This window comes from Etheostoma spectabile, unplaced genomic scaffold, assembly GCF_008692095.1.
Source record: "Etheostoma spectabile isolate EspeVRDwgs_2016 unplaced genomic scaffold, UIUC_Espe_1.0 scaffold00019153, whole genome shotgun sequence".
Taxonomy (NCBI): Eukaryota; Metazoa; Chordata; class Actinopteri; order Perciformes; family Percidae; genus Etheostoma; species Etheostoma spectabile.
In genome coordinates, this window is record NW_022604708.1 from 19718 (window position 1) to 38481 (window position 18764).

An 18764-nucleotide genomic window follows, 5' to 3' on the forward strand; every position below is an offset into this window, starting at 1 on the left:
TTGTCCATGAAGGTACATCTGCCATAGAAGGATGTGTGACCACCATTAAAGGCTGGCTTTCTTTGTCGGCAGGATTCAAACTTGCGAGGGGAGTCCCCAATGGAGTCCATCGCCTTAACCACTCAGCCACGGCAACCTAAAAAGCAGAGAAATACCGATTTCCACTAAAAGTGATAACCTATTCAAGGCAAGGAAGCTTTATTTGTATTGCACCTGTCAGCCATAGGGCAATTCAAAGTGCTTTACACAAAAAGAGTTAAACAATAGAAATAGATAAAACACAAGAATAAACTGTTAAAAAATAAAATCAGATAAAACACAAGAATAAAAGTTACAGTGCAGTATACAAAATCAAACATTAAAGAAATTAACAACCATTTAAAGAAAGGCAACATCAAAAAGAAAGGTCTTCAGCCTTCAGCGTTCTGAATCAGCTGCAGCTGTCTGATTGATTTTTTAGGGAGACCTGTAAAGACCCCGTTACAGTAGTCAAGTCTACTTAATATGAAAGCATGGACCAGTTTTTCCAAATCCTGTTGACACATAAGTCCTTTAACCCTTGATATATTCTTAAGGTAATAATAGGCTGACTTTGTAATTGTCTTAATGTGGCTGTTAAAATTCAGGTCAGAGTCCATGACTACACCAAGATTTCTGGCTTTGTCTGTTGTTTTTAACATTGTTGTTTGAAGCTGAGCGCAGACTTTTAATCGTTCCTCTTTTGCTCAAAAAACAACCACCTCAGTTTTTCCTTCATTTAATTTCAGAAAGTTCTGGCACATCCAGTCGTTAATTTGTTCGATGCACTCAGTCAGTTTATGTATTGGACTATAGTCCCCGGCGATAAGGTTATGCAAGTTTATGTGTTGTCCGTATAACTATGGTAACTTATTTTGTTGTTTTCCATAATCTGAGCCAGTGGAAGCATGTTAAGAACCAGTATTAATGCAAAGAAAGGACTGGAGCATTTGGAACTATGGAACTCTGTCTGGCTTATTTATGTATCATGGAAGCTACCGTTAGCTAACTAGCCAATAGTTCCAATCACAATCGGACTGAAAATTGTTCTATGTCCTATAATGTTACAGACCGACGTGATGCCAAACGCAAAAGGGTCTTATATACACAGTATATGTATTTATAAATATGTAAAATTAAGTTTTTTCTCTTCATTTATTTTTTTTAACCCAGCCACGCAGTAAGGCAAGAGCCTCACAGCAGCAGGCAAAGAGCTGCATGCAGCTCACGACTCCCTGATGGTCTAGTGGCTAGGATTCGGCGCTCTCACCGCTGCGGTGCGGGTTCAATTCCCGGTCAGGGAATGGTCAAGAAAAAAAAATATCTGTAATTTCACATACATTTTTATGTTAACTTTACAGATTTAAATACAAAAAAAACACCAATAAATTACAAAAATAAACTGTACATTTAAGGGACAACTAGCACGTGTGAAACCACCTGTGGGAGTGGAACATGGATGTGTAGAGATGGGCTTTCAAACAATGCACCTTTTGACATTTTGACATGTCACAGTGGGAAAAGCAAAGGTATAAATAAAAATGAATTATGGCTCAACTCAATTTACATTTTTACAGTAGACATAAGGCATTTCAAAGTCAAGAAACTAGGTGCTCATAGTGAAGTGCAAATTAAGCTTTGGTGAAGCACTGAACCACTTAGAGGAATTGGTTTGAAAATGGGTTCATTACTAGAAGCTTCAGAAAACAGCAACCGCTGTGAGCAGGGCTTGAACCTGCGCAGCGAGACCCCATTGGATTTCAAGTCCAACGCCTTAACCACTCGGCCATCACAGCTGTAAAATATATTCTGTTTTTACAGCGGAGAACCCCTAAGGCCTGACAGACTCCATTACAGTTGGTACCATCAATCAGACAAAAAAGAGCCTATCTCACAAGTACCCTGGGCAGTTCTGAATGACTCATAGGGATTCCTAAGCATTTCAGTTCCAAAGGATCGTTCAAATCTTGTGGGTATTTCAGTTGTAATGTGGGTAGTTAATCCACCCGCTTTAGTTGATCTGATTCATTTCCGAACCAGTCCAGATGAAGAATTAACAAGTTATTGAATCACATGTCAATGAGAAACATACTTGTGTACAGACAAGGCTAGCAGCAACATTGCCACGTCAGAAATGTTTCTGGTGTGCAAAGACCAAGAAAATGCCACGCAACAGAAATGCCATGCTCACACCACACAGGCAGTGTGCAGGAGGCCTTACCCCTGACTTCCACCAACTGTGGATCAACTCCGCTTCGTGTCTGCTCCATGATCCGCAGTCCGTCAACACCCAGCAGGTCCGGATTTGTTGCAGGCCATGACGGACCACTGAAGTCACAAGGACCCACGGGATCTCGTGAATTCATGTATTATCACGCGATATAACAGGATGTAGTTTCTATAAACAGAACCACAAAACCTGATGAATGAACTACCTAAAATTTACATTGCTCTGAATTTCATGTGTTTTCATGTATCTTCTTAAGCCCGTATTAATGTAGTCTTCCTGTATAAATGTAACATGCCTTTTTCGTTTGCTACCAGGGCTTAATGAGTAGCATGGGGATTGGGTAGACATGATGATGGGATGCAAACAGAGGTAATGACTGCAACAACAAGGTGCTGTAGGGATTTGAACCCTAGATCTCCTGTTTACTAGACAGGCACTTTAACCAGCTAAGCCACAGCACCTCCTTGAGGGATCCTGAGGCGTTCCCAGGCCAGGTTGGAGATGTACCCTCGCCACATAGTCCTGGGTCTTCCCCGAGGCCTCCTCCCAGCTGGACGTGCCTGGACCAGCTCTCTACGGAGCACCCCAGGAGGCATCCTTACCAAATGACCCAACCACCTCAGTTGTTTACACCGAGTACCTCCATAATGGCCATGCATCCGTGTTCATCCCCAGAGGTGCTGTGGCTTAGTTGGTGAAAGCGCCTGTCTCGTCAGCAGAAGTTCCTGGGTTCAAATCCCAGCAGCACATTGTTGTTGCAGAGATTACCTGTACTTGTTTTTAAGTTGCCTGCTAATCAGATGTTGTTGTGGGCGGGGCATTAAGTCTGACTCAGTGGTGAGAGAAATGGAGCAGTTTGACTGACACAGAACTGTAGTGGAGCTAAAGTAGCGCATTTATTAATTAATTTAATTAGTTATCAGGCAAATAGAACACCTTGTGGGCATGTTATTGGTGTTTCTGTGTAAATGTAACAGGCAATTTTCATTTGCTACCAGGGTACTTTCACAGGGATTGGGTTGACATGATGACACGCCAAAAGAAGTAATCTCTCCAACACCAAGGTGCTGCTGGGATTTGAACCCAGGATCTCCTGTTTACTAGACAGGCACTTTAACCAACTAAGCCACAGCACCTCCACAAGTAGCTACCCTGTTAAGTCTTAATTTGTCTTTTACCTTGTATAAGCTAAACGTACAGTATACTGACTGGCAGTATTGGGAGTAACGGGTTAGCTTGCCTAGGCTTGGCGGATCAATCCTATCCAGTCAGTCTGCAGAAGACGTATAAGTACCTGGCAGGTCTCTCCCTTCAGTAGTTTGAGAACGCCAGCCCACTCCTTCTCATTGGTGCTGATCATTCACATCTCACCCCCATATCACGGGTTGGAAAGTTAAGGATTTGGTAGACCTTGCAACTATCTTTTATGTGAGCTTCCTGATTACTCACACATTGATTATTCACATGTAACACTTGTGATTTTCTGTTTTTTTAAAAACAGGGCATTGTGAGTACAGATATAAACATCAGTAAGGAGTCTACCAAGTAGCCTCGTATCATTTTAGTTTGGATACCCAGTGAGGCTTACCGCAATCGTTTGGACTGGGTCGACTAGGGTTTCCGGCTGCTCTTGTAATTGTCAGCCCAAACATATGGGCGTTCATGGAGACATGGAAGAAAGTCACTAGGGTGGCAATTTGCTTGACAATGGCAATACATTGCGCAAGATGTTAATGGCATCTTATTGACCTTGTACCCCAATGTGCAATACAGGCTAAATCCCATGGTGGGAATCAAGATCCACCAATGTTTCTATCCACAATGTCCACCTGAATCCAGAAATGTCCCTGCCAGATGGGAAATAGACTGACAATTGGGTCTTACATTGTGCAATTATCTTCAAAATGTCCAACTGAGTCCACAAGTATACCTGCCAGATGGGAAATAAACTGATAACTGTCTTCATGGTCTAAACGTGTCAAATATTGCCGTACAATGCCCACATTGAGTCCAGGTGTGTCCGTTTTGGTTCCTGATCTATGCTATTGCCCCTAAAGATCACAACTAGGCCAAGGGCAACTGGACTTGGTGAAAAGTTCTCTGCAGAAGTTTTGTCTCTCATCCAAGAGACTTCTTTAGTTGTTTGTTTTTTTTACACAGAAAGGGTTGGACGCAGTGCCTACTCCCCCACCCATATCTGACATTTAGTAGCTGTGGGGAAAGGGGGGTTTCAAAGCTAACAGACCATTCAACAAGCAATTCTGATGCACTATACTGGCCCATTCAGGATGAGCACTGTATACTCTGAGTGCAGCAACACAAGTTCAAATTTCAGTGATCCCTAATTTTTATGGTGATTACGAGACTGAATGCAAAGTGATCTGTTTAATGGGTAGCAGGGGGATTGGGTGGACATGATGATGGGATGCAAACAGAGGTAATCTCTGCAACAACAAGGTGCTGCTGGGATTTGAACCTAGGATCTCCTGTTTACTAAACAGGCACTTTAACCAACTAAGCAACAGCACCATTAGCAGGTGTAATGTTAATTCTCAATTTCTCTTTTACCTTGAATAAGCTAAACATACAGTATACTGATTGGCAGTATTGGGAGTAACGTGTTACAAAAGTAACGCAAATAAAGCAATGTATTCCTTTTTGCTTTAACACAGTAATATAACTCATTACTAATTACATTTCAGTAATATTATACTTGTTAAAACAACAAGAAACACAAACAATAAAGTGGAGCCAGTGAAGCTCGGTCCACCAGGTGGACCAGTCACCATTTGAACCAGACTGGGGAGGACGCTTCAGGGCCCAGCACAAATCGTGGAGCAACAGCTACGGCCGCAACAGTACCTTCTGACGTCCACTGTTCCTTCCAACATGGAGCTCTTCCAGATCGTTGAGAAGCTCTATCAGCTGGATGTGCTGCAATACAAAAATGAGAAAGTGGTGACCAGGTCTAGATGCCTCCTGGGGACCTCCCTAGGGAGGTGGTCCAGGCACGTCCAGCTGGGAGTAGGTCTCGGGGAGGATCCAGGACTAGGTGGAGGGAATATATCTCTAACCTGGCCTGGGAATGCCTAAGGATCCCTCAGTTGCTCAGAAAAGGGAAGTTCGGGGTCCCTTTCTGGAGTTGCTTGACAAAGATGGATGGATGGTTGGAACCTTGGTCACTAACTCATTGTAATCTTGCATGACACACAAACCTGTAGGAGGCACTGTAGCTTAGTGGTTAAAGCACCTGTCTTGTAAACAAGAGATCCTGGGTCCAAATTCAGTGCCTTAATTATCAGTCAATATTTATGTTATCAGCACTAGAAAGAGTGTATATATATATATATATTTTTTTTTTGCTATAGTGCCTAACAAGCATTATTTAATTTTGCCCGGTTGTGGCCTGTCGAGGGGTAATAAAGGGAAATGGATTGGACCCATTTTATAATGCTTCTTTTGTTGGGGCTGAACGTGGCCCAGGTGTACACCAGGACCCTGTGACATTACTGTCAGGTGGGGTTTTAGGTGCATGTGATGCTGACTGAGGTCAGAGGTGAAATAAATATGAACTTGACCGGCCATGGCACATTGGGCACTGCCTGTCTGATTTTAACATCTTCAGTATACATCACCGAAATCTTATTTATTCTGTAGTTAGAAATCACTATGAGCAGGGTTTGAACCTGCGCAGGGAGACCCCATTGGATTTCAAGTCCAACACCTTAACCACTCGGCTATCACAGCTGTGAAATATGTTCTGTTTTTACAGCAGAGAACCCCTGAGGCCTGACAGACTCCATTACAGTTGGTACCATCAATCAGACAAAAAAGAGCCTATTTCACAAGTACCTTGGGCAGTTCTGAATGACTGATGGGGATTCCTAAGCATTTCAGTCCCATGTGTACAGACAAGATTAGCAGCAACATCGCCACGTCAGAAAAGTTTCTGGTGTGCAAAGACCAAGAAAATGCCATGCTCACGCTACACAGGAGGCCTTACCCCTGACTTCCACCAGCTGCAGATCCACTCCGCTTCGTGTCTGCTCCGTGATCCGCAGTCCATCAACACCCACCAGGTCCGTATTTGTTAAAGGCCATGACGGACCACTGAAGTCACAAGGACCCACAGGATTTTGCAAATTAATGTATGATCACGCGATATAACAGGATGTAGTTTCTATAAACAGAACCACAAAACCAGATGAATGAACTAGATGAAACTTGCATTGCTCTGAATTTCATGTGTTTTAATGTATCATCTTAAGCCTGTATTAATGTAGTGTTTCTGTGTAAATGCAACATGCCTTTTTCATTTGCTACCAGGGCTTAATGAGTGGCATGGGAAAGACATGATGATGGGATGCAAACAGAGGTAATCGCTGCAACAATAATGTGCTGCTGAGATTTGAACCCATGATCACCTGTTTACCAAACCGGTAGTTTAACCAACTAAACCACAGCACCCCCTTGAATACTACTCACGAACAAACAACAAACTTACCAAATTGCAGCTCAAATTTCTAGAATGAAAGCTTAACTTTCTAGAACTGCATCTTTACATTCTAGAACTTCAACCTAACATTCTAGAACTGCCAAGTAACATTCTAGAACTGTAACATTTCAGAAGTTTGCAATTCAAGAACAATAGGTTGAAGTTTTAGAATTTTTATAAGATGCGTTCCCAAAAGGTTGCTCAAAGTCCTAAAAGGTTACATTGTAGTTCTAGAATGGTAAGCTGCAGTTCTAGAATGTTAGGTTCAAGTTCAAGAATGTAAAGCTGCAGTTGTAGAACAATAGGTAGTTTTAGAATATTAAGAGTTATTGTCCTAAAATGTTACTTACAGTTCTACAATGTTGTGTTGTAGTTCTAGAATGTTAGGTTTAATTTCTAGAATGTTAAGCTGTCAATCTAGAATGTTAGGTCAAACTTCAAGAATGTTAACCTGCAGTTCTGGAATGTTAAGTTGCAGTTCTGGAACAATAGGTTGAAGTTGTAGAATTTTAAGAGTTGCGGTTCTAAACTGTTAATTACAGTTCTAAAATGTTACATTGTAGTTCTAGAATGTTAAGCTGCAGTTCTAGAACAATAGGTTATAGTTTTAGAACTTTAAACATGCATTGTCACCAGACTTTAGTTTGATCTGAGGAACAGGAGGTCAGCACAGACCATGATTGTTGAATGCAGGCACATTTTAGTCTGGTAAATTACAGGGATTTTTACACTGGGATGGAACTGCTAATCTTGCGATTTACCCCAATCCACCCCAATACAGGTACCTGATACTGTGCATAATTTAGGGGTTCCCCCTCTCTAAAACATAACCACCCAACGTGGGGCTCAAACCCACAATCCTGAGATCAAGAGTCTCATGGTCTACCGACTGAGCTAGCTTGGCACGTCTTTAGATTTGAGTTGCGGTCCAAAAATTTTACTTAAAAGTTCTGAAATGTTACAGTTCTAGAATGTTACTTGGCAGTTCTAGAATGTTAGGTTGAAGTTCTAGAATGTTAAGCTGCCATTCTACAATGTTAGCTTTAAATTCTAGAATGTTAAGCTGCAGTTCTAGAATGTTACGTTGAAGTTCTAGAATGTAAAGATGCAGTTCTAGATAGATCTGTTAATTGCAGTTCTAAAATGTTACATTGTAGTTCTAGAATGTTAAGCTGCAATTCTAGAACAATAGGTTGAAGTTTTAGAATTTGAACATGCATTGTTACCAGACTTTAGTTTGATCTGAGGAACAGGAGGTCAGAACAGGCCATGATTGTAGAATGCAGGCACATTTTAGTCTGGTAAATTACAGGGATTTTTACACTGGGATGGAACTGCTAATCTTGCGATTGACAGACGATCTGCCCCAATACAGCCACATTATACGGTGCAGAACTCAGGCATTCCCACTCTCTAAAACTCTCTAAAAATTTCACTTAAAACTTCTGAAATGTTACAGTTCTAGAATGTTACTTGACTTGACAGCTTGACTTGACAGCTTGACTTGACAGCTCTGTTTTGCTGGAGACACAATGGTAGACACTCTGAAAGGGAGATGAATCAAGAGATTATGATTTCCATGGTGAGATAAATCATGATATAACTGCTGGAAAAGTTGTTGACAGCCCATGAAAAGTAGCAAATCACGTTCTGGCAGTTTACTGTCCATTTAAAAAAATTGACATCCACTACCCTGTCAAGACCCTGTAGTAATGCTGACTTTCCAGTGATGTGATTGGTAAGTGGTTGGGCTGTATACAGGTTTTGATCATATCCATCGGTTGCATGGATGGGACATCAATAGCCCGGTTCCACCGCCTGATCACTGATATTCTCCATCACCCAGCCAGGTTGCAGTAAGACAAAATAAATCAATATTAAAATCTGATATTAATTAATTTACTAGTACACCTTTAGAAGAGAGAGATCTGATGTTTAATAGTCCACATTTAATTCTCCTATTCTTTTGCACTATTGCAAATTTGCTTTATGTGACAATTAAACGACATGTCCTGATCAAAGATAACTCCAAGATTCCTCACAGTGGTGCTGGAGGCCAGGGTGATGCCATCCAGAGTAACTATCTCTTTGGATAATGCATCATGGAGGGGCTTGGGCCCCAGAACAATAACTTCAGTTTTATCTGAGTTTAACATTAGAAAATTACAGGTCCTCCAGGTTTTAATATCCTGAAGGCACATTTGAAGTTAACCCTCTGGGCCCTGAGGCCATTTTTACAGTTTAATTTCCGTCTGGATTTATTTTATATAAAAGCTTGTAAAACATCAACCCTGTTGTCTACAGTCAAGATATGAACATCATTTTTTTTAGGACAAATTTGGCTATTAGAATATGTGGGTTGCAGTGAGGTCACTTGCATGTTAAAAATGGTTGTAGGGCCTTTAAGATAAATAAATAAAGAAATAAATAAATGAATCAGATATGTATTGATATCACAGACATATAAGTAAAAGCTAAGCCATTTTCCTTTCTAAAACACTTCTCATATGTCTTGGGAGTCACACTGTGAAGAAATAATCATTATAACTTATACAGTTGACAAAATACATGCATTTTTTCCAAAAAAGTCAAGACGTTTTGCTCTCATGACATTTACTTATGCCAATAATAACATAATGTCATATTTATTGATATTACACCCACAGCAATGTTATACAAGCAAATATGTGTCTAAAAAGTGCAACATTTGGCCTTCCATAGAATATATAGGCATTTTTGTCCCCTCTGGCCTTCCATACAAGAGGGGTGCCTTTATCTCCCATATATGGGCATGTACTTCCTGAAAAATAGACAGTACAGACACAGAGCGAGAGACCAGAGATTAGACGAACAATTCAGCGGCAGAAATGAGCCAAAACGCGATGAATTATGGACATAAAGTGGGCCAATCTTGGATATAACAGTATGGATTTAAAGCACAAAGAAGCTGGAAGTTCCAGGCTGGAAAGAAAATCCCCTGCAGAGGCTAGAAAGACCCGGAAAAGACCGCCGAAAACCTGAAAACGTCAGGATTTAAACAAAACCAAAAGTGAGTAAATCGCTTGTATGGTTCAACAGTTATTAAACTATGAATCAGGGGTACTTTTTTACTTCTGGGCGAGTATCTCGGTCTCAGAGGGTTAAGCTAACTGATTAGTTTCATCCGGCTTGATTGATAGATATAATTGAGTATCGTCTGCATAGCAATGAAAGTCTATGGAGTGTTTCCTAATAATACTGCCTAAAGGAAGCATATATAAAGTGAACAGGATTGGACCGAGCACAGATCCTTGTGGGACTCCATGACTAACCTTGGCGTGCACAGAGGATTCATCGTTAACATGAACAAACTGAGATCGATCTGATAAATAAGACTTAAACCAGCTTAGAGCAGTCCCTTTAATGCCAATTAAATGTTCCAATCTCTGTAATAAGATATAATGGTCAATGGTATCAAATGCAGCGCTAAGATCTAATAACACAAGTACAGAGATAAGTCCTTTCTCTGAAGCAATTAGGAGGTCATTAGTAATTTTCACAAGTGCTGTCTCTGTGCTATGATGAACTCTAAATCCTGACTGAAAATCCTCAAAAAGGTGTTGCTATGCAGAAAGTCGCACAGCTGTTTGGCGACTGCTTTCTCAAGAATCTTAGAGAGAAATGGAAGGTTGGATATAGGTCTATAGTTGGCTAAAACATCTGGATCAAGGTTTGGCTTTTTCAGAAGAGGTTTAATTACAGCTACTTTAAAGTACTGTGGTACATAGCCTGTTAATAAAGACAAATTGGTTATATTCAGTAGAGAAGTGTTGACTAATGGTAAAACTTCTTTAAGTAGCCTAGTCGGGATGGGATCTAAGAGGCAGGTTGATGGCTTAGATGAAGAAATAATTGAATTAAATTGATAAAGATCAAGTGAAGCAAAGCAGTCAAAACATGTATCTGGTTTTACAGCTGTTTCTAAGGTTCCTGAGTTTAGAGATAAGCCAGTTAAAGGCAGGTCTTGGTGAATTTTGCTTCTAATAGTTATAATTTTATCATTGAAGAACCTCATAAAGTCGTTACTACTAAGAGCTATGGGAATACTTGGCTCAGTAGAGGTGTGACCTTCTGTTAGCCTGGCTACAGTACAGAAAAGAAACCTGGGGTTGTTCCTATTTTCCTCTATCAATGACGAGTAGTACGCTGCTCTGGCATTACGGAGGGCCTTCCTATACGTTTTAAGACTATCTTGCCAGGTTAAACGAGAATTTTCCAGTTTGGTGGAGCGCCAGATCTTCTCAAGTTTCCGCAATATTTGCTTTAATTTGCGAGTTTCAGTGTTATACCATGGAGCTAACCTTCTTTGTTTTATTATCTTCTTTTTTAGAGGGGCAACAGAGTCTAGAGTCATTCGTAGCGAGCCTGCTGCACTATCAACAAAATGATCGATTTGGGAGGGACTAATAGCATAGGAGTCCTCCGTTACTTTGGGACTTGGTAATGAATTAAATGCTAACGGAATCGCATCCTTAAATTTAGCTACAGCACTATCAGATAGACATCTTGTATAGGATGTTTTGCCTAACGGCGTGTAGTTCAGTAGTATAAACTCAAAAGTTATCAAACAGTGGTCAGATAGGAAGGGATTCTGTGGGAACACTATTAAATGTTCAATTTCAACACCATATACCAGAACAAGATCGAGGGTGTGGTTAAAACGGTGAGTCGGTTTATGTACACTTTGAGAGAAGCCAATAGAATCTAATAGAGAGATAAACGCAGTGCTAAGGCTATCATTCTCATCGTCCACATGAATATTAAAATCCCCTACAATAATAACTTTGTCCGTTTTTAGCACTAAGTTCGATAGAAACTCTGCAAATTCGGATAAAAATTCAGAGTATGGACCAGGTGCTCGGTACATTATAACAAATAGAACTGGTTGCATTGATTTCCAACTTGGGTGTGAAAGACTAAGAACAAGACTTTCAAATGAGTTATAATTTAGTTTAGGTTTAGAGCTAATTAGTAGACTAGAATCAAAGATAGCTGCAACTCCACCTCCTCGGCCTGCGCCTCGAGGAATGTGAGTATTAATATGACTGGGGGGGGTGGATTCATTTAGACTAACATATTCTCCATTACTCAGCCAGGTTTCAGTAAGACAAAATAAATCAATATTAGAATCTGATATCAATTCATTTACTAGTACACCTTTAGAAGAGAGAGATCTGATGTTTAAGAGTCCACATTTAATTCTCCTAATCTTTTAAACTATTGCACTTGTGGTTTTAATTTTTATGAGGTTTTCATGCACAGCTCCTCTTCTGTTTACCTTTGATTTAAATAATTTTAATGGTCGGGGGGCAGACACCGTCACGATGGGATTTTTACTAGGTAACACCTGGAATAAAGGAGCAGAGAAGTGTGTTAGACTGGGACTCTGCCTCCTGGTCCCAACTATGGATTGTCAAGGATTAGGTCCATTAATAAACTTGTCAATGTTTCTAGAAATGAGAGCTGCTCCATCCCAAGTGGGATGAATGCCGTCTCTCCGAATCAGACCAGGTCTTCCCCAGAAAGACTGCCAGTGATCCACAAAGCCCACATCATTATCTGGACACCACCTTGATAGCCAGCGGCGAAATGACGACATGCGGCTATACATGTCATCGCTGGTTAGATTTGGCAGGGGTCCAGAGAAAACTACGGTGTCCGACATTGACTTTGCGTATGTACACACCGATTCAACATTAATCTTAGTAACCTCCGATTGCCGTAACCGGGAGTCATTAACGCCAACGTGAATAACAATCTTGCTGTATTTACGTTTATCCTTAGCCAGCAGTTTCAGATAAGACTCGACGTCGCCCGCTCTACAATAGCAGTACAAGCATTTTGCCATGGTCTGATTTCCAGCCACCACCAGGTTTTGAAGCCATAAACAACATTAACATTACATATTCCACCCAGGTTTCTTCTCTTCTCTTATTTAGTGATCTCACAAAAAAATTTAAAAAAATCTGAAAATCTTTAGGGGCTGCAGCTCAGTGGTAGAGCGCATTTTGAGTCTCAATGCCCAGATGTGTTACAAGATTTTCAGTGAAAATTGTGTTGTCCCAAAACATCAGATCTCTGTTATGGCACAAATAAGGGAGCATATCAATCAATCAAGCTGCCTCCACGAGGATCCACAGACACAGGCAGTGCACTATGATTTTCCCTTTGCCAGTTTCTGGGAACTCCTAGTAACCAATTGAAAAGTTTATGTACATTTGTGCAAACAGGTATAGCTCTCCTTTACAGGTTGTTGTGGCCGAGCGGTTACGGCGATGGACTAGAAATCCATTGGGGTCTCCCTGCGCAGGTTCAGATCCTGTTGACAACAAGAGGCGTTCTTTACGAGTGGTAGCAAAGATGTGCCTTCATAAACAATATTGTCTTATCTCATAGGTACTGGAAGCAACCAGTCTCCACCAATGTATTTCTTATCAATCTGTCTTACAAGATTTGCAGTGAACGTTGTATTGTCCAGCAGAAAGGCAACAGGTGTGTTACTTTTCGACTATGATTTATACCGTAGCATTGCAAGCATTTTGCCCAGGTTTGATTTCAAGCCACCGCATATTTCAATTTCCTTGCGGGAGTCATCTCAAAAGGATTAATAAAGATAAGTCTGAGTCTATCTCAGAAAAAAGTCAAAAGAATTTCAAAATCTTCAGGGGGTGTAGCTCAGTGGTAGAGCTCATGCTTTACATGTATGAGGACCTGGCATCTCCAGCAGGTGTTATGGTAGAGTCTTTAAAAGAGCTGCAACAGATATTACCTCCTGTGGTAATCTGGCTGGTGGACAGCACAACAAGCACTTTAAACATACATGTTTTACAGTTTGTATTTACAGTATTTATTACCTGTAGTGTAGCATATGTACTGTATTACACTGACAGGAGGTAGGAGCACTGTAGTTTCTTTTATGGATGAAATAAACTTGACATGCCATTAAGCTTACTTTTCAGCAGGTGGAGACATTTTACTTTAGACACTTGCAGCAATAGATGCTTTGATATACTTGATGCTTATACGAAGTATAGGAATTAGCAGAGGAGGGTTTCGATCCATCGACCTCTGGGTTATGGGCCCAGCACGCTTCCGCTGTGCCAACCCCTTCTCTGCTGCTCGAATGCAGGGGCTGGAAAATCTGTGATTGACATTTTGAGGGAAGGTTGAGGGAACAGTTTACGGGTTGTAAAGTTAAACATTTGGTAGAACTTGCAACTATTGTTTATGTGAGCTTCCTGATTTCTCACGCATTATTATTTACATTTAACACTTATGATTGGCTGGTGTTTTAAAAACAGGTTATTGTGAGTACAGATACAAACATCAGTAAGGAGTCTACCAAGTTGTCTCTTATCATTTTAGTTTGGACACCCAGTGAGGCTTACCGCGATGGTTTGGACTGGGTCCACTAGGGTTTTCTGCTGCTCTCGAGCAGACGGCTGTACTCACTCTGGTTTCTCTTCATAACGCACAAGTCTTTCAACTTTTAGTAAAGACTTCCTTGGAGGGGAACGCTGATGAGTTGAAACTATTTTTGGTGAGCTTCGCTGTTTGGCCGAGCCTTTTGTACTTGCTTTTGCTTATCATTGCTTTTACTCATCAGCTCTGTTTTCATCCCACCCAGAAAAGAGATTTTAGACCTGGAACCAGCCATCTTTTATTTCCTGTGGAGGTCCAAGTGGGAACGAGTGCAAAGAAGAGTGATGAAGAACCCAAAGGATAAAGGAGGGTAAGGAGTTTGCTTTTACTCATAAATAGGGTGGACACACATTTCTTTGTTCTTGTCGTCTTCGCACAATCAAACTTCAGAGTTCAGAGTTGAACTCTCAATAACCTTCACGGAAAAATCTCCTTGTCGTGAAATCGTGGCCCCGAAGTTTCCATAGTGCACTAGTCATCACATCGAATACATGAATCCTGTCTAAAAATCAAATCATGCATAAAAACTAGTCCATGCATTTGTTACTTTTAAGATGGATTACTGCAATTCTATTTTGTGCAAACAGGTCTAGTACAGCTTTTCCGGTTGTCATGGCCGAGTGGTTAAGGCGATGGACTAGAAATCCATTGGGGTCTCCCTGCGCAGGTTCAAATCCTGCCGACAACGAAAGGCATTCTTCAAGAGTGATAGTGAACCAATGACATGTTTAAGTATACCAAATTAAAGATGTGCCTTCATGAACAATATTGTGTAGTCTCATAAGTACTAGGGCCTGTTGCATGAAACCAGGATAAGAAATTAAGCTGCGATATTCAAGTTATCCTGGATGAATTTAGCTTTGACTCGGTTGTACGTAACCAGATTTAATTAAACCCAGCCAAGTAACCATGGAGATTTATTCTTTGCGGTTAGCCTGGTCCAGAGCAGGCTAACAGCCAGGCTAAGATTAATCCTGGAGTCTCATGTGTCAAATCAGCTGCGGCTTTATTTTTACTAACATCCATTAGCCTACTTGTCACTATTGTTGTAGTGAGTTTGATTTAAACCCTACTACAGTTGTTTAGATGGTTAGTAATGATTGCACTGGCACCCTGATGCGGAGTGGGACTTTTCCCGGTGGGACGGTAGTGTGTCGAGGCTGCCTGGCGTACGGCAGCTGCCCGGTGGCTGCTGCCCGGTGCCTGGTGCCCGGTGGCCGGTGGCCGGTGGCTATTGCCTGCCAGCAGACCTGCGAGTCGCGTCAGTGTCCACTCTCTCTGTAAAAGTAGAGATGAGCAGCGCAGCGTCCGTGGTCTCAGCTTCAGGTTTATACAGGACGTGCTCCGAAGATTAAGTGTGACGATATTAATGTAGCGATATTCCAGATGATATTAATGGCCGACTGGTCATATACAGTGTAGTTTACATTCATCACACCGGGAACACCACAATGCTTCTTAATCTTTTTATTTTGGTGCGGTCACTTTTCAGAAGAATAAAAAAAGATGAATATTGTTTTACATATGCTCACAGCGTGTATTGAAGTCACTTACTACTTTTTCTTGTTGTTGTCTCTTTCTGATTGTTCTGTATGAACATTAATTGTACAAAGAATTAGATATAGCTTATAGAGATTTGTGCATATCGTTGTAAAACATGTTCTCACGTTGTGGATAAGGGTTTGAAATTAAGCCTAATTCCTCATGGTCCATTTCCCGAGGAACATTAGTTCCCTCTGCTCACTTTTGAGGCGAAGGCTATATTTTTACACCCCACACATTCAGTCGGTCCACTATGTTGGGCTTTTTCTCTCCGTTTGATAAGAGCCGTATTTCCCTTCCTGTATATTATATTCTTCCCGTCCTCGTTATTTTCCATGAGAAGCTGCTGCTCATTGGGTGAAACATATGACGCATGCGTCTTCTCCATCTCTGCATCAGTAAATCTGTAATCGATACCGTGGTCTATTTGAGAAAGCCGTGAACGTGCACTTATCCCAGCTATCTACACCTGGCTTGACATAGCTCCACCTGTTCATCCTGGTTATCTCCATCTGGCTGGACATTGCTCCACCTGTTTATCCTGGCTCGGCAAACGTGCAACCAATTAAGCCGCGATGAGCAGATCACACTAAGTCAAGCTGCGCTTTTTCATTTATCCTGGATGTCTTTATTCTACTTTCGTGCAACAGCCCCCTGGTTGCTCACAAGTTGACTATTCACATTGGAGTTTAAAAAAAGGCAGTGATTTTAGCTTTGATTTACTCATCAGCTCTTTTTGTAAGTGATTTTAGACCTGGAACAAGCCATCTTTTATTTCCTGTGCAAAAAAGAGTGATGAAGAAGCCAAAGGAGAAAAGAGGGAAAGGAGTGCCGGACCTGTTATTGTTTTTAGGGAGCAGATTTACAGCTATACACTTTGCCGCCATCAAAGATGCCATTTGAACCTCCAGAAACTTGCTGGTAAGAAAGCACATGCAGATCCCCCCGTGCCTGTGATCAGGATGGCTGCAGTATCTAAGTAGTATGTGTTTCATGATTGTACTTTTCTTTTTGAATGGTACATAAACATATTTTAAAGAGTGGTTTTATATCTGTGCTGCAAATTTTGACAAACCTTTTGATCACTTGAGGTATTTCAGTGAAGTCTTTGGTCTTGGACAGTTACCTTGCAATCTAAAACTGTATATCCTATTGTCTCTGGAACAATAGTTGGCAGTTGGAGGAGTAATGGCTCTTTACAGTGAATATGCAAAAGAAGATGTTCACAAGTTCAGTCCAGGTTCACACAGACCTAAACCTACTCACTTAATGCTGGTTACAATATTCTAATAATCATCAATGACAGAGAAAAATGACAAAGTGTGATAACATTTTTTAATAAAGTATTGGCTTTTTCCTTGAGAAGGTTTTTTTTCCAATGACATTAACAAGCATACCGTTAGTTACGTTCCCTGTGTTTCTCACGATGTGGGGAAGTGATATTTGCAGGTAGTGTGGCCGAGCGGTCTAAGGCGCTGGATTTAGGCTCCAGTCTCTCTGGAGGCGTGGGTTCAAATCCCACCACTGCCATTTGCATGTATAACATAGCTGGAAGCCAACCAGTGTGATGTCTTAGAGCTGTGTCTTTTGGGCTGAACTTGGTGAAGTAACTAGAATCATCCATCAATCACCTTGCTGAGATTGTTCCATATTGACCTGAGGTTCAACGATTGGTGAAACCTTCCTTTCCAGCACTTTGGAGTAGAAAATAAATAATCATGGTCTCCATATTTGTCAAAATTAACATGATTAGAATCTTGGTCATAATCGTGCAGCCCAAAGAGATCTTCTGTTTTATAAAACCAGGTTGGGCAAGTAACCTTTCTGCTGACTTTGCTTAAAAAAAGCAAGTAACATCACTCAAAGAAAGCTACTGCGATGGCTGGGAATCGAACCAGAAACTTTAGGTCAACCTAAAGCAGTTGACCTTCCAAGCAGGTCAACTGCTTGGAAGGCAGCTATTCTCACCACTATACCACCATCGCTGGGCAATATAATGTTCACTTCAAATCTTGTAATACATTTGGGCATTGAGACTGAAAGTGCACTCTATCACTGAGCTACAGCCCCTGATGATTCAGAAAGTCCCTCCAGGGGGTCCTGTGTTATCACATTCACAAGAATGGGAAGTGTGTAGAGGCTTAAAGTTGAAATCCTTCGGTTGCTGGTTCAAATCTGGCTCGAAGGAGCAGTCTTTTCCAGAGTTTCCCTTCAGGGATCAATAAAGATTTTCTGATTCTGATGTAGAGATGGACGGACGATCCAAAAGCATAATACTTCATGCCAAGACATAACAAGAAACAAAAAAAGAGGTGAGGGAGATAGAGTTAAAGAACCTTTTTTCAGGACACCCACATTTTGTCGCTCAATATGGCAGGCCTTCTATGCATCCAGGGCCAAATGTTTTACCATTTCATCCACTACGGGCCCCTAAGGAAACATGTGACTGTGAACTCTTGTTACCCATAGCAACGACAGGTAACAACGAGTGGAAGTACTTCTCTCTTTTCGTATAATCGTCACTATACGGCCAATTTTAATCTCGGTAAACTTTGCGGAAATCCTGCAGCAACGATGACTGTTTATCTGTAAGGATTTTAAAATCTATCTGTCAACCCCGTCTTGCCCGTATTGGATGGAATGATGTCAATTTGCGCTTTTTATCTGTTATACGTAACAGACTGGATGCAACAAAGAACCTAACCTTTATTTCCGTTTTGTACAACCTCAGGATTTATAAAACTGAATTATTTTTTCACCAAATTCACAGCCAATCACAGTCAGTATTTGTCTCACGAAACAAAACGTCTCAATGTTCAAATTAAATCATTCATTCAGCAGAATTGAAATTTTAACTTAGCCCTGCTGTTTGAAATGTCTCTCAAAGATGTCAAAAGATGTTTGGCGAGGTTTAGAGGCAGGTGATCATCAGATCCCTGGATGCATGCCCTCATCAGTCACCAGCAGAGTCCCTTTCTGATTCCTCCTTGAAGTCCTGCCGACAACGCCAAGTTTGTT

General features: G+C 41.1%; 6 non-coding genes across 6 annotated transcripts; 2 read left to right on the plus strand and 4 right to left on the minus strand.

The window, feature by feature from the left end:
- Positions 1 to 1732: 1732 nt before the first annotated feature.
- Positions 1733 to 1814, minus strand: trnas-uga (transfer RNA serine (anticodon UGA)). The gene has a single exon. It is a non-coding gene; the product is annotated as a tRNA-Ser (tRNA).
- Positions 1815 to 2635: 821 nt separating this feature from the next.
- trnat-agu (transfer RNA threonine (anticodon AGU)) lies at positions 2636 to 2709 on the minus strand. Its single transcript has one exon. It is a non-coding gene; the product is annotated as a tRNA-Thr (tRNA).
- A 601-nt stretch (positions 2710 to 3310) lies between these two features.
- On the minus strand, positions 3311 to 3384 carry trnat-agu (transfer RNA threonine (anticodon AGU)). The gene has a single exon. It is a non-coding gene; the product is annotated as a tRNA-Thr (tRNA).
- A 2529-nt stretch (positions 3385 to 5913) lies between these two features.
- On the minus strand, positions 5914 to 5995 carry trnas-uga (transfer RNA serine (anticodon UGA)). Its single transcript has one exon. It is a non-coding gene; the product is annotated as a tRNA-Ser (tRNA).
- Positions 5996 to 14230: 8235 nt separating this feature from the next.
- On the plus strand, positions 14231 to 14347 carry LOC116683924 (U5 spliceosomal RNA). The gene has a single exon (XR_004330731.1). It is a non-coding gene; the product is annotated as a U5 spliceosomal RNA (small nuclear RNA).
- Positions 14348 to 17194: 2847 nt separating this feature from the next.
- On the plus strand, positions 17195 to 17276 carry trnal-uag (transfer RNA leucine (anticodon UAG)). Its single transcript has one exon. It is a non-coding gene; the product is annotated as a tRNA-Leu (tRNA).
- Positions 17277 to 18764: the final 1488 nt, after the last annotated feature.